Below are 16,982 nucleotides of genomic sequence, written 5' to 3'. Positions count from 1 at the left end.
CCTATGCTAAGCACTCCCTGCTCACAGTGTTCTGCTCTGCAACACTGCTACCTCCTGGCTCTATGTGGAGCTTGGAAGAAGCAGTAGCTCAGTTACATGCATCTGCTGCTTCCGAGTTCACGTGGAGCTGGAAGCCAGCATCACTGGCAGCAGGTCTGAAGTGGCCTGAATCATGTTGAAAAAATTCAGCATGATTGGGAATCCACTTTTCAGCTTCCTTTATATTGCTTCCTTTTCCGGCTGAATCTCCCCCTTTAAAAGCCTATAATACCTATAAGGTATTGGGGCGGGGTGGTGGTGGATAGGATCAAACATTTTCAAAAACCAAAAAAAAATTGGTATAAGGATTCAGTTTTTTTACATTTTTCAAAAATTTTCAAGACTATTAAACCCAACCACCTCCAAATACCAAAAAATGGTGTACACTCCTACTGTCTAGCAGTGAAAGACTATTGAACTGTGAAAACACAGGTGTTAATGGTAATATTGCTGGTGTGTAACTGACCTCTAGAGGGCCTTGAGTTCTTTGGGAATTACTATTGATCTCCTGAGTAAAAAGATCAGGCCCTGGAGAAAATAGCAGCTCTGGAGGGTAGACTCTGGTATCAAATAGTGTTGAGCTCCACCAACTCCTCAGGATCTACCATCCCCAGATATTGTCAACAAATCTCCAGGAATTTCCTAACCCAGAGTTGGCAACTGATCGACCACCCCATTATCCTCCCCACTGACATTGCTCTATCAAGAGATGGGCAGCCAGGAAGAGATGAAACCAACCATCTGGGATCCTTGGCAGAAGTACACAAGTCCGTCTATTCTCAGCATTTCCCTTAGCCTCATTCAAGTTGTAGACTTGGTCTGCTTCACCCTTCTAGCCAAAACAATATAAAGAAAAGATTGTATTTTGGGCACTATCCAGCTCAATGTCTGCAAAAGATCCATTGAAATAGGACGAGATGTTCATGGAGTTTTCTTCAGGGAAAGTTCTCACTACATTGAACTCACTGTTTGGAGATTTTCACTAAGTGTGTTTTATTTTTATATGTTATTTTACCCAGAAAATTGAAGGCAACAGAGGGAAAAAATGTGAGCTCACCCAGTGGAAATGTAAAACAAACCAGATTCGGGTATTGAAAATGGACTATAAGATCACATATTTCCTCCCGTCCAGTGGTGGGATTCAGCCGGTTCGCACTGGTTCAGACTCCACCCCCTGCCCCCTCGTGGCCCCCTTGAGCAGTGGGGCACAGCAGATGGCGCCTGCATCTTGCCACTGGCTGCTGCCACTCCCAGCTCAAAATCCATCGGCGGTAGGCCTGCTGCCCCATCTTTGGAGGCAGCAGGGACACCGCCAATGGAGGTTGAGAAGGGTGTAGAAGCAGCCAGCGGCAAGCACCAGGCCTGCTGGCTGCTGCCACCCTCCAACCCCCGGTTCAAGTTCCATTAGCGGTGGCGGCAGCAGCTGGCAGCAAGTTGCTGCTCGCCGGCTGCTGTGCCCTGCCACTCCCTCAATCTCCATCGGCGGTGGCCAGGGAGTGGCAGAAAATTTAGTCCATTTTCAATGCCAATGGAGCTTGAGCCAGGGGAGGGGGGCAGCAGCATGCAGTCGGATCGCAGTTTGCTGCCAGCTGCTTCCGCCCTCTCCTCAACCTCCATTGGAGCTGGTCTTGCTGCCTCCGAAGACAGGGCAGCAGGGCCACCACCAACGGATTTTGAGCTGGGGATGGTAGCTGGTTCGGTTGATTGGGGGACGGGGGTGGCAGCAGCCGGCAGGCTTGCTGCTGGCTGCTGTCACCACCCCCTAACCAGAACCAGTTGTTAAATTATTTGTTGTTAAATTATTTGAACCAGTTGTTAAATCATTTGAACCACTGTTGCCGTCCACCCTCTTGATGCAAATGTCTATGCCCTCCTATTAGGGTTTGGTGTGATAAATGTCTGGTGCCAACCTGAGTTAAAATTCATCTACAGATACTCCTCTTTTAGAACTAAGTCTTGCTGCAGAAGCTGGATGTGAGAATGTGTGCAGTACCAAGACCCTTTGAATATATTTAATTAAAAATATTGATACTGCTGCCCTCATATGGAATCTACATTAAACTGTGTACATCAGGAGCATCATGGAATATATTAAAATTCCACTAATTCTAGTAGAATTTGAGAATGCTTTACAATGACCATGGTTTACAGCCCTGCTTACAGTTATAAGCACTTTCACTAAACAAATACAGCCCAATTATTTATCCATTTTGAATGGGAAAGGGAATAATGGAAAGCTCCAGGAATTTTCTGTTTTTTCTTTTCCATTTTCTCTTTGAACTAAATTAAAGCTCTATTTGTGTAATAAAGAACAACAGAATAGATTAGTAATGGAAGTCCTCCTTATTGTACCTATATCAGTTGTAAAATAAATAGCCCATCCCAGCTTTATTCAACTTTTTCTCAGTTTTTTCCTGTATTATCTATGGGTCAAGTTTTATTTAAAATAGGCAGAATCTGAAATTTGTATACTTTAGACATTCTGACTGCTTTTCTGGATTTTGGGTAATTCTGAGTAGTCATTTTCTTTGCAGAAAAAACAAAGATACATTTCTGGTACCTATAACAATCTGTTATTGACTTACCAAATTACATGTGGAACTGGCATAAACAAGCCTACATCCGCCAGTAGTGTTTAATGCCCAGCCACGGCAGCCCAGTAGCCTCTATAGTTCACGAAGTCAGCTATTCCAGAATGCTCTTAGCACCTCAGTCAGCTAAGTCTAAAATTTGATGCATGTAATCATTCTCTGCATAATGCTCTGCCTTGGTGAAGCTCTTCTTTGTGTGATTCCCCACAGTACATTCAGTTGAGGTCGACTTGAGTTCGCCAGAATTTCTCAACATGAATTCGACACGCTGTCGTTCCGCACAGTAGCAGAGCTTGATCCTGCTTAGCCGATCTCAGAGGGCGGGATGTGTTGGGCATGCCTTCTCTTGCTTTGCATTCTATTGGCTGCCGCGAAAAGTTGGCACATGAGTTCGATTTGCCGTTAATCCGCACATTGCCAGGCTCGGCTCTCCTTACCAGAGCTCAGTGGGTGGGCTCAACTCTGTGCGTCATCCACCCGTCTGCCCCGATTGGTTCCCTTTCCCATGGCGGGAGATGTGAAATTCCGAGTGTTTACGAGCATGTTGCAAAGTCAGAGGAACTGTGCAACACTGTCATGAAGTTGCGACTTTACGTCCTTCCACAGAAACATCCTGGTGAACCGTCATGGATCCTGATTTTGAGGAGCTGTTTGCCGCCATTCTGGCAGTGCTTGCACATTTGAGCAACCTGCTGGAGACAGTGGCAACGGTTTGCTGCTACATCGTCAGGCTGCTGAGTCACAGCTACTCTGTTCCTCTTGCCCACTTGACAGCCCTTTCAGCGATTCCCCAGAATCCACGTCAATGGGTGTATCCCCACCGCTCCACACAATGGTGGAAAAACTGCGTGTTGCCACACTGGGATGATGACAGGTGGATTGAAAACTTTCAGGGTCTCATCAGGAGACTGCCCTGATGACACCTCTCAGGTTTGGTGCAGTTTGGGTCAGGAGGGCCAAAGTTATGGACCCTTAAAAGGGGTGCCCCCATCCTCCATTCTTTCCAATAAGAGCTAAGGAGATGGGGGCTGCCCCTTTGAGGGTCCATAACATTGCCCCCCCTGAACCAAACTGCATCAAACTTGGGGTGTACCATCAGGACAGTCTCCAGATGATACCCTGACATTTTGGTGCCGATATGGCCAAAAATGCGCCCACTGCAGGAACATTCCAGAAATTTGCCCAAGAATCTTTGTTGGGCATGACTTCTCTTGCATTTTTCTGCATTGCTGTTTTCTGCATTGCTGTCAATGGGGGAAGCAGGCGGGGGGGGGGGTCTCCAGTTTGCTTTGTTACACCCCTGGCTGCAGGAACTGTATCCTCCATCCCTTTTACCGCAACTAAAGCAACAGATTGCTGGGGTGGGGGTTTCCGGCTCTGTGCATGCTCTGCATGGTCGATTGGCTTGCTGAAAACGCGCCGTGATTGGTTAAAGCGAAACTAAGCCCTGATTGGCCAGAGAAAGGAACGACGCAATTGGCTGGAGGGGTGAGTTGAATCGAGCTCAACAGACAGTCCACATGGATGAGAGGTCAACACGACTTCGCAAAAAAGTACTCCCTCGCAGCAGGATCGAGATATTCCGGCTTAGGCGGGTCAAAGGAGAATCGGACTTGTGTTGAGATCTGCGGCTGTGCGGATGACCCGAGCTTGACACAAGTCGAGCTCCGCTGGTAACGTGCTGTGCGGAATCACTCTTTGACAAGTGGGCGTGACACAACTACTACAGCAGAAAAATCTCTAATTTATGACTCCTGCGAATTAGAAAGATCAGAGAAGATTGTACAATAGAACATCTCAGTTCATAGAATAATATTAGTGGCTGGATCTCCTTGGGGTTTGGGGGCACATTTTTTGTATGTAGTTTAGTGAGAATTCATTCTATGAGGTTAAAACATGTAGTGTCATGCTCGACAGCCATATTATACAAATACAAATGTTTTAATTGGAAGTGCCATTGTGCAAATGCAGATAGAGTTGAGAGGTAGTTTAATGAGATGATGCCACACAATCACCATGTAAATATCCATTTGCACCAAATACCTTAGTGGAGCTTTGTTTATAGCAGAGCTCAGCTAAGGCTCACTAACAACTCTGAATTTGGCTGAATTACTACCACACGGATGTTGTTATCTATCAACAGATTAGCTGCTAGCACAACAAGGGAGGTTATTTTTGCAGAATTTGTTTTTGCTGGACATCTGCATATTCACATACCTTTCCCCCGCCAAAATATTTCCATCTTGTTTTCCAGCATACAGTTTGTTTATATTTCATATATACTAAACTTTATCAAGATTTAACACTGCAGCAATATGTCAATCCTTCTTGACCTGGAGAAAAGATATCCTGTATTAAAATGGCTGTATTTGAAACAGGATTGACTTGCCATGGATGCATGACTTTTCTCCAATTTCCATATGGAAATAAAAGCACTAAAAAGCTGAGGACATCTAGAAGAAACTGAAAGTTAGGGAAGCTCTGTAGTATACCAGATTGGTGCATTTCTTTCCTGTAGATCAGGTAACAAATACAGCTGTGCTCACAGTCATGAAAGCAACATCCATTAACCTAGGGTGAGGTTTTGGGAGAGAAGGGACCTCAGCAGGTATAATGCCACAGAGTCCACCTTTTAGAGCAGCTACTTTCTCTGTCTTCTGGAGATCAGTTTAAATTCCAGAAGATGTCCATGCCCCACCTGAATGCCAGCAACCCTATCAGGTCACCTATATTTTACAGCCTATGCTGGCGTCAGATTTTTTCTAATTTGAAATTTTATTAATTTTCTTATTTAGCATATTTGTTATCTGAAGGCCCTCAGGGTGTTTCACAGCACGTCAAAATACAAACCATTACACAATTGAAAAGTCAAAATGACCAACTGGTAGGATAGCTCAGAATTTTTATATATTTTGTAATTAAACAGGCTTCCACGGGCAGCAAATATGTATCCTGGCACAATGGGGTCAACTGGAGGTTGGCATAGCTAAGGTGCCAACCTACTTCCCTCCTTGGAGGAAACAAAGGGCTAGAGGGTAGAGGCGAGAGGGACCAGATTCTGAGGATGCCACAGTTTATCTGGGAAGACAGGAACAGAGGCTGCTTACCTCATTGGGTCTCAAAGGTGAGAACAGTGTAGTTTGGGCTATTAAATGTACTTTGGGCTATTGAAACAGTGCTTCTGAAGGTGGAAGGGTTAAGCTGTACTGGAAGATGAAACCTTTTTGGACTCCTATTTGAGAGGAACTTTGGAAGTGAGATTCAGAGCTCTAGGCTCTAAATTCTTTAACTGAGTAGTTGATCACTGGATTGTGGTAAGCAGGATCCAGAACCTGAGTCTTACCTTAGGCTGAAAATGGATTGGGTGCCCAACAGGGAACTGCCTAGGGCTGGGCCTGTGTCTTCTGAGCCTCTTAAAGCCCTTGACAATGTTGCTTCTGAATTTGTTTGCACATGCACATGAACATGCTAATACCAAAGCTGAATTTTGGTAGCTGTATCTGTTTTATTTTTGCTTCTGAATAGCAACAAAATATACCTCTCCAAATCTTAAAAATAATGCTGCAGTATATTGCACAATAAAGTCAAAACTGCTGGAGCTAACTCTAATCTTTCAGTATGCAGGTAAAGTTCACCTTTTGGCTCACCCAAGACTCCAGTCAATTGTAAAGGATAAAGTGAAGTATTTGAAAAATGGAAGCTTCCTATGTAAAAAAAAAATTAGCTACATAATGAGAACATCAGTACAAGGCAAGAGGAGGAGGTGTTGCAAACACTGACCTTCCTTACTTTCCTCTTAGGAAACTGATTTAAAAATAAGATATGTCTGGATACAACTTTTTTGGATGTTGGTCAAGTCTGGGATTACTCGGCTTTTGCATAGCAGAATAATTTAAATCCTTGTTGAAGACGGTTGCCTGCTTTATATCATTTTGAACTCTTAGTTGAGAAACAAAATGTTCTGGTTACCCTTTCGAACATATTTTTTGCATCAGGGTGCTTGTTTACACAAGGATGGTCATAGCAATCAAGTGAGGTAATGCGCTGAGCGTCATATAGGATTGAAACTATGTGCTGCATTTGGGAGAGGAGAGATGCAACATGTTGGAGGAATGTTTATGGGGGGTGCAAGGGTGTGTATGGATTTAGACATACATACAATATTACAAGGATTACAGAGTAAATGTGTGATTTGATTTTATTCATAAAGACCAGGGGTATTTTTGCGCGGTCAAAATATCCCGGAGGGAGCATGGAAAATGTCCCTGTGCAGCCGGGAATTCTGCACACCTACCGAAGCTGTACAGGGTCTTTTAAAAATGCCTCTGTGTGACCCTGCTGACCCCGCTGCTGTTCAAAAACCATGGGAGCAGAACCCAGGCAGAACTAGTGTAGTAGTTTTTTTAAAAAAAATCTGTAAGATAAATTATACTTGGCCTAAGGTCACCCAATGGTGAATCTCATACCTGAACAGTTGTTTGAACTCATACTTCCCAGGTCGTAATGTACTCTTAGGTACTAAGCACCATGTTGATTTTCTTTCTCCTAATGTCTCCTAATCTAGATCCTGTATTCCTGCTTTCCCTTTATACTTTCAAGCTTTTAAAAAGCTTAAGAAAAAGATATGTCATGTCCTCCTGTCTACTGCCTGGTCTACGTCTGTAGCAGTATATGGTAGTAGCATTATGAGGTGTCAAAATGGGCTGTGCCATTTCAGACTACAGGTGATGGGGAGGTGATATTTTTAATGCTCTATAGCAGGGGTCTTCAAACTATGGCCCTCCAGATGTTCAGGAACTACAATTCCCATCAGCCCTGCTACTTGGCCATGCTGGTAGAGGCTGATGGGAATTGTAGTTCCTGAACATCTGGAGGGCCATAGTTTGAAGACCTCTGCTCTATAGCATGAGGAAGCACCATACAACTAATAAATGAGTTCATCACAGAGAAATGTTCTAGATTAACCCTTTGCACACCATTTCCCTATTTATAGGGAATTATTAATATACAAGAATTTCAACATTTCAATGTGTTCGCTGTAGTCTGAAGTGGTACAGTCCATCCTACTGCCTTAAATCTCTGCCAGTTCCCTGATACTTTATTCTGCTGCATGTCTGTACTAGCCATTATACCATTTCCTTTAGCTGAATGTAATTATGTTTCCTCTCCCTCATTCTTTTAATATTGTCCTGTTTTCCAGAATGCACTAGAACCCATTTTAGTTTCTCTGTTATCTGTGAATTGTAAGCTAATGTTCTCTGTGAATTATAAACAAGAATTCTTCAGTTTTGAGAGAAGTTGGAAACATGGAAACATTTTTGGCAGGATATTGCAGAGTTCATCACTAGAAATGCCAACAACTTGTATGGTAGCAGTGTTATAAGTAATAGTAGTAAACAACTGTCAGTTAAGAGGACTTACAGAAACTGTAAGTGTCTGATATTTTAATGCTGATGATAGTTCCGCTACCAAGTGATTCCATTTTGTTAGGTTGTTTGGTGTAAACAGTAATTAAATTAGCTTTATACAAATTTGACAGTGAGATTTATTAAATAATATGACCATGATGTCTGATTCTCTATTCAACCCTTATAAAGTTTATAAAGAATTCTTGGTATTGGTTCTGTGCCAGATATAAAAACGGGGATTGGCCGACTTGTTATTGAAAATAATTGCCTTTCCTTACAGATTTACATACACTATTTATTTTACTGAACCAATTCATCAACAGTTGGAAGCGGTCTGTCTTCCAAGCTAAGGAGACAATTAATTCTTTTGACTGGATTTTGTTTTTGTTCATATGCCAGAACGTAGGGTAAAAGATCTTTTCTTTCTTTTTTTTGGAATGCTAGGTCTTCTGGCCTTTTTTGTAATAATTCCCTACAGTATTCTTCTGTTTTCACTCTTGTATATATATACTTCCACCCACTCAGAGTGGATCTGATGGAGTAGGCTTGGGCCAATGATGGAAGCTTATGCTACAATTCATATTCTTGCAGTGCATAGCAGTTGTGGTGTGGTAAAAATATGTCCTCTTTTCCTTATGATTTTTTAACATGGAAATTCCCAGCAAAATTGATTGCTTGAGTCAAGAGCCGGGCTATTGTTTGACAGTGTACATGACATTTTAAAATGTTCAGGTTAGTTTCAGCAATCGGTAAACATGTGCCAACACAGAAGCAGCCATTCTGAGTTCCTTGCTGAAAGAATACAGATTACATAGAAACAACACCAACACATAAATTCGTAATATTCTCAATAGAAATTACAAGTGGGAGACAATTTTCAGACACAAGGAGTTCACAGCAAAGTTTTATAAACCAAATATTATGTTATACTGAATGTTGCTCTTGAAAGTTATTTCAACCTTCCATTTATAAACTTAGTTTAGGACAATCAAAATCCCAATATTTTAGCAATATTATAGTGCAATCCTAAACAGAGTAACATCCCTCTAAACTCATCAGTTTAGGGTGTAACTCTGCTACAGATTATACTGGCAAATTAAATGTCCCATTAAACAAATCAATAGCTGTGCACAACAGAAGCACAATTACAAGTGGTATGCCATTCTTTTGGCATAGCTATTGTTAACTGCATCCTGAATTTGGGTTGTGAAATTACATTCCATAATTTAAAGGTTATTGAAGATATTTATGTCTGTTGTTGAACTGATATAGCAAGACATTACAGCATTGTTACAAGTTAATATTGTAATATAACACACTAATTTAGTCTAAATGAAACCATAATAAAAACATAGATAAGTCTACTGCCTCCAGTTCATCTTACTGTAATGTGATGTGCAACAGTGCACTCAGAAGTGGAGTGCAAATAAAACTGAAGCATAGCAAACTACTTGAATTGTATGCAAATAGCTAAATATGTCAAAGTAAACCATACGAGATACCAGATACATTTATGAATAGTTCTAAGAACCAGAATTTTGCAACCAAGTGCACTTTTGGAACTGCGCTTAATGTTTTGATATCAAAGTGAGAGTTAGAAACTAAAGCCAGAGGTGAAACAAGGAAGCGGTTGCAAAAGTTTGCTAGAATCATGTTTCCTCCATCATATTTTATGTCTGTGTTGCATGCAGAGGTGTAGCTGGGCAAAGCTGCGCCTGGATGGCCTGTGATTTTCCACGCTCTCCTCCCACCGCGCCACCACTTACCTTACCTTCCAGTATGATGGTGCAGCATGGGGATTCATAGGGGGGGCAGAAAATTTGGAGGCCGCCATCCCCCCTCTGTCCCATGACCCGCCTGCTCCATGAGGCAGATGGACTTTGCCCGGCACCGCTGCCTCCCATAGTGTGAGAGGTGGCGGCACTGGGCAGGGCGTGGTCGCCATTTCCCACCACCTGACGGAGCAGGCAGCTGCCTGCTCCATCGGTCAGAGGGGTTTTTCCTGCCCAGCGCTGCCACCGCCTGCAGTGCCTGGGACAAGCCACCCCGGATGTCCCTGTTGGCGCTACGCCTCTGGTTGCATGGATAAATACACAGAAAACAGAAATTTATGTCTGACTTTGTCCTCTATACTTTCTTTCTTTTATGCAATTTTAGCATACATACTATAACCGCTCAGCTATATCAGAGATAAACACTAATAGTGCAAACGTGAAGTGTGTGTGTGTGTGTGGGGGGGGGGAATGGGGACCGAAACTACTGAGGAGGTGGCAAGACCCTGGTGCCAGTGGGGCATTTACACTGATGTAGAGGCACTTACACCCGCACTGTGGAGCTCTGCATTGGTACGACGTTCAGACACCATTGCTGCTTTGGCACCAGCACTCCTCCAGTGCAGGAGTTTGAGCCAGCACTAATGGAGACCTACCTTTACTTAGGTTGCTTAGCCCTTTCGGCCAAGATTGCCACATTTGCTGGGGCACAGTTATGCCAGCAAAAGCAGTGGGGCAGCATCACTTTTGTCTTGCTGGCTACACTGTTCCCAGCCCCACCACAACCAACCCCTGCTTGTTAGATTCAGTTCCTGTATTTTTAAAAAAGCAGGTAAAATGGGCTCAGAGGGCTGTGAATAATACTAGGGTTGCCATCCTACAGGTGGAGCCTGGAGGTTCCCTGGAATTATAACAGATCTCTAAATACCAGAGATCAGTTCCCATGAAAAAATGGCTGCTTTGGAGGGAGGACACTATGACATTAATGTCCTCCCCAATACTACCCAATACTGCCCTCCCCAACCTCTACCCCCAAATCTCTAGGGATTACCAAACTTGGAGTTGGCAATTCTAGATAGCACTGATAGACTCTGGCAGATTCCACATGGGCCAAAGCAGAGGTGAGAAAACAGTGTGAAAATGATGCAAACCCTTTTACACCTTTTAAAACCATTTCACACCATTTTCACACCACTGTTTTTGGCCCATGTGGAATCTGCCTCCCTTTTAGATGCTGCAGCTATGGTGTTCTGAATGAACTGTGACTGGCCCAAGGTCACCCAGCCGGCATCATTTGTAGGAGCAGGGAAACAAATCTAGCTCACCAGATAACAGTCCCTCACTCTTGTGGAGGAGTGGGGAATCAAACCTGGTTCTCCAGATTAGAGTCCCCCACTCTTAATCACTACACCACGCTGGTATGTAATGCAATGTAAGAACCATGATTAAGTTCTGGTTGCTGTGATTAAGTTCATTGATTCTGATGAGAAGAGAGAGAGTGAGAAAGATTTCAGAGCAACTATACCAGTTTTTCAATTATATCTATGCTTAATTGTAACACTTGCTTATTATGTACAAGGAGTCATTACCCATGTGGACATTGTTCTAATTGTACCATGTCCACCAGTATAAGAAATTTTAAACATCCTACTAAAGAACTTGAATAGGAACATAAATATTTACTTCTTGCCAAACTAAGGGCTGCTTGTACTTGATAAAATGTGAATACCAAAACTTTATATAGGAACGTGTACCAGATCCTTGAAATTAAGACTTTCAGAGCACAATTCTTGGGGTTCCTGAATTTCTGCTAGTTGTGTGGATTGTAAAAGCTCTCCTTTCCTCTGTGATAAATTTGAAGTGAAGCATATAAACCCCATTTTAAGACAGAGGACCAAGTTCTCTGGTAGTCCCAAACTGATCTTCCTACTGAATAGCCTCATCTTAGAAGTGTGCAAGAGTGTCGCTAACTTTCTGCAGGAATCCATTAAGCTCCATCTTCCAAAGAAAGGGTGCTAATTTAAATTCTGGTCCTTTTTACAATTGTATTAACTCTTTACTTTTCAACTCCATGCAATGTTGTATTGTATGGCTGTGTTTGCACGGTCAAATGATCCCCAGGTAGGTCCTTCTGCATGGCTCCCCTGTGCTTCCAAGGAGTCGAAGCAGGACCTGGACATCATACCTCGGCTGTTTCTGCACTATCCCACGTCTATTTCCATTTGCACCATGATCTCTTACGCAATCTCTCCCACACATGCACGGACAACCACTGTTTCCCACGTTCTCATTGGCTGATATCCCCCCCCATTCCCTCATTCATTTTCACTAGTGTAGTTTTAAATGACTTTGAACCCAAAATTCCTTCCGTGTTGATAAGAGACGTGGCTTTGATAGCAGTGAAAAAAAATACAGAAGGAGAAACCATGGATTTAGACAGAAGAAACGGGCTTGACAAAAGACAGAGGGAAATGGCCCTCCCCCACCCCGCATTCCCCTCCATGATCCACATATTTGCCAGCTCCAAAGCAGGGAGGGAAATGGCTCTCCCCCTCAGCCCGCATTCCCCTCTGCCATCCACACATTTGCTGGCTCCAAAGCAGAGAGGAAAATAGCTGGAAAGCAGAGAGTGAAATGGCTCCCCCTCCATTCCCCTCTGCCATCCACACATTTTCCAGCTCCAAAGCCAAGACAGATAAGGGAGGGGGGGTGAGCGAGTCTGTCAAGCAACTGCAAGCACTTCCTAAGCCAATGCAAACATTTGTTGCTTCCAACGCTTATTGATTGGTGGGGTGGGCCAGAGCGGTGAGGCAAGTAAAAGGTTTTGGTTCTGCTCCAGGTACATTTTCACGGTGTGGGGTCACACAGGGATAGTTGAAAAGAACCATCAGTTTTGCGATTTTTTAAAATTGCAGAGCAAAGGCAATATCGTGGGGTGATGCCGGGGCCACACCGGGGCAGACCCACTGCAGCTCCGGGAGCGTGCAAAATTCTCGACAGCACAGGGATATTTCCTGTACTGCACCAGTGCAATTTTGCTATGCAAAAATGGCCTATGAAGTCTTTTATCTGTTGTAAATCTCTGCATAAGTGGCTCTTGAGGAAGAGTTTTCTCTCCCCATCTGATATACAGTTCTCTGCTGAGAAAGGCAGGGATTTTCTCCCAATGAAACAGAGATCAATATTCTAAAACTCTGTGACTCAGTGAGATTGTGCAGTCTTGTTTAGATACTGTAGTTTGAATATTATCTTTGGGAATCAGGAATTTCTGTGTTGATATAAATTTATGTTTGATGTAGATTTGTATGTCTTTTGCAACCTTTTGACAAATTATTATTCTGTGGATTTTTCTATTGTAGCCTTAGTGTAGTACCTTCTTTTGCTAGTCCAGATGTCAGCCATTAAGTTCACACTTCTCCCAAGAGCATAGGACAACTGTGCCTTCATGTAGTCCCTGGCAGCCCTGTACAATGAGGGCATCTTGTTCCTCATTATGGAGTGAGAGGAAGCATGTACCACAGACAGACTTTTTGGAGCAGCCTATAGAACCCATTATCCTCTATTATGCTGAAGAGCTGCCTGTCAATGATCATTATTTAGCCCAGTGATAGCGAACCTTTTCGAGACCGAGTGCCCAAATTGCAACCCAAAACCCACTTATTTATCACAAAGTGCCAACACGGCAATTTAACCTGAATACTGATGTTTTAGTCCTGCGTGCACCCCAAGTCCTGTGCACACTGCACCTTTCTAGCATCTCTGCCTCCTCTGCCCCCCCATTCAGGAATCAGCCCCCCAGAGCACAAACACCAGGCCCGCTAGCTGAGTCCTCCCTGCTTGCTGTGGGGCATTGTGCCCAGCGGCCCAGGCCAGCCTAGATGTGTGTGTGAGGTGGGTGTGGGGGTGATGAACTCTGTGCGCACAGAGAGGACTCTGAGTGCCACCTCTGGTGAAATTGGGAAATTTCTGGTAGTTAAGTTTGATTTACTTTGGTATTACTTTGATATCTCTTAGGTGGGTTTGGAAGAAGTGACCACAAAACTAACACTTACCGGAGGTTAATAGCTCATGAGAAGAATTATTGTGCAGGAATCCTTTGTAATGTGATATTGAAAAGTGACATTTGTATATTATTGTAAAAGGAAAGAACTGACACTGCTACAGTGAATGATTTCAGTTGGAATTTATTGTGAAAATGATTTAAAATAATTGTTTTTTTTTGTATCCCCAATTTTTCATTTGGAATCTGTGGAACAAACAAAAGAAGAAATTGATTATTGAAATTGTATATGTTGATTGCATAATTTTATATTTGATGAGCTTGAAAACTAAATTGGTTTTATAGAATTGGTGCAGAGTGGTTTCTACAGTACAACCAGAGGTTGGCAACCCTATGTATGTCTATCCTATACCTGAAGCTTTACCATTCCCAAGAAGTCTTCTCATTCCAAATCAAAAGGCCTTATTACGTTTGCAGTTTTGTAAGGTTATAAGATGCCAAGTTTCAAAGAGATGCTGTGGGGTTTCTTCATAGGCTCATTCCGCACATGCAGAATAATGCACTTTCAAACTGCTTTCAGTGCTCTTTGAAGCTGTGCGGAATAGCAAAATCCACTTGCAAACAGTTGTGAAAGTGGTTTGAAAACACATTATTTTGCGTGTGTGGAAGGGGCCATAGCTTCAATAATCTGTTGATACTTAGAGGCAGGAATCTCTTTTTCACCTCCTGGTGAAGGTGGTTTTAGATTAACATCTGAGTATTATGAGAATTCAAATGAAGCATTTATGTTGTAATTTTGGCCTAAGTTCACAAATTTAATGACAGAAGAGACACATGAAGTGTGGTTTATGGCCTAAATGACAGGGCAGGAATTAACTGCTTTATATGTACCATAAAGGTGTAAAGGGCAGGACGTATGGCAATTTATCACTTTACATTTAGGTACTGCATTTTGCAAAGAGATTCCTTATATAGTTTTAATTTTTAATGATTTCCATTCATAGTGGCCAAAGCATGGGTTTCAGAAAATAAGCTTCAGAAAGTATACAAGCTTTGAGAAGTCAATTGAAATTTACATTATTTGATGGACTGAAGTAAGAGTAGTCTCCTACAAAACTGAGTCACAAAGATATCCTGAATTCAAACTAAGCCAAGAATAATAGAAAAATAAAGAAGTTGATTCTATTAAGTACATTTTCTTCCACTAAAGTTCAAGGAATCCTCAGGTTCATGCTCCTAATCTTTCTATTTAATTTTCAACTCAAATTATCCACTTGTTGAAATGCTTGCTTCTTGCTTGAGCTTATTTTTCTTTCCAACTGTTCAGAAATTCATTTAAATGTAAACCAAAATCAAAATACAGAATCTGAAATACAATTCCTTTATGCTTTGTGCTGTTATAGAATTCTAAGGCATTCTTTTCATCTGTAAATTCAGACTTAGTTATGAACATAAAATATGGTATCAGCAATAACATTTAATATCTTTTGATGTTGTTATTTTTGCTAGTTTACATACAGATTTAGACCCAGCTTTATGGACTGTGGAATTTGTGCATGGTCCTTTAGAAAATACCAATGCAAAACTTTTGTCAAGCAATGCTTTCTTGAACTAATAATTTTTGAAAGTCATGGCTTCTGGGAGTTAGGTTTCCTCTACCAATTGGATGCCATTCACAAAATGTTCCAAGTATTATGTACTGAACTCATGTTAAAAAAACTGGAGATAGAATTAGTTGTTCCTAGCTATGTAGTTAAGGTGAAATACAGATCAATATCTCACATTCTAATGCCCCAATATTATTGTGTACAGCTGTGATAGAAATGCTACTGGATTTCATAGTTCCGCTGCTTTGACTCAAAAATTCCAATTTTATCTTTGCTTTTCCAGTGTATTATGAAACCCGGGGGGGGGGGGGGGGCATTTTTTCCCATTAAATGTACACAGTTATTATTATTTTTTGCATGTATTTTGCATATATGAATATTTGCATATGAACAGTGTATAACATACAAACAGTCTTCTTTGGAAGTCTGGTGTAGTTGTGTACTAAAAATATGCATTCTCTTATTATTGAATGGAAAAATAAAATACAAAGGTCCCATTCATTATTATTGCTATTGGTTAATGTTACCAGTAGTTAATAGCTATTCTGGTGTCTGGAGGCCAAGCCTCGACGTTTCTTCCTCACTCTACTAAGAGCGGCTGCATGGCGGAAGTCTGCTCGCGACGCAAGCACGCGAACGGGCGGGCGGGAGGCCAGCAGACGGCAGACGGCTCATCGAGTCAGCTTCTTCATGCTTCACGGTAGCCAGCGTTGCTGGCGTCACAGCCCGCTTGCCCTCCCCGGACCCCTGGAGGTCGGAGGACAGTGGCGGGCTGCGACGCTCGCAGGCTTAATGAGGAGGACACCGTGAGTGGGCGAGATCGGAGACAGTCTTCCTGGCGGCAACGTTCGGCACTGCTGCAGGAAGACGCCTTCCCAACAACAACCCTTTAAAGGGTTGTTGTTTAGGGCTGACTTGACACTGCCCTGGGGAGGGAAGAAGACAGCCGGGCTGCTGCATTGCAGTTGCGCCTGTGCGGGACCGTGGCAGCCTGGGGGGCTTTTTGCGCTCCAGGCCGTCATAAATGGGCCGTGCGGAAGCGGCCTGACTCTGTGGTTCAGAAAGTTCAAGCTAAGATTAGATCAAGGATGTAGGGGAAGGCAGGTCAGGAGACAATTAAACTGACACAGAATTTTTCCAATAAGTGGAATGAAATAGTTCTTGCAACTTGAGAGATGTATCCTGATTTTTTTCTTTCACAGGAACGATCCTGATAAACTTCTTTCAAAGGCCAAGCAGCCCTGGAAAGGACACTGCCCTCCTGCCTTATATCTGCAGAAACTAAGGCATTTCTTCCTTAAAATTATAGATACTGCTTTTATTGTTTTTGAGGTTGTTAACTCCCCAATGTATTCTTATTTCATAATTAATAGCAACCCTATAATTAACAGAATTGAAATGCACAATTAACATACCATTTGCATCATATAAGAGTTAGCCTACTAAACCATGACAACTCTGATCTAAGGCCCCTTCCGCACACGCAAAATAATGCATTTTCAAACCACTTTGACAATTGTTTGCAAGTGGATTTTGCTATTCCGCACAAGAGCACTGAAAGCAGT

Source organism: Sphaerodactylus townsendi, linkage group LG07, assembly GCF_021028975.2.
Source record: "Sphaerodactylus townsendi isolate TG3544 linkage group LG07, MPM_Stown_v2.3, whole genome shotgun sequence".
NCBI lineage: Eukaryota > Metazoa > Chordata > Lepidosauria > Squamata > Sphaerodactylidae > Sphaerodactylus > Sphaerodactylus townsendi.
The sequence above is the reverse complement of the archived record's forward strand: the minus strand, read 5'-3'. Positions refer to the sequence as shown.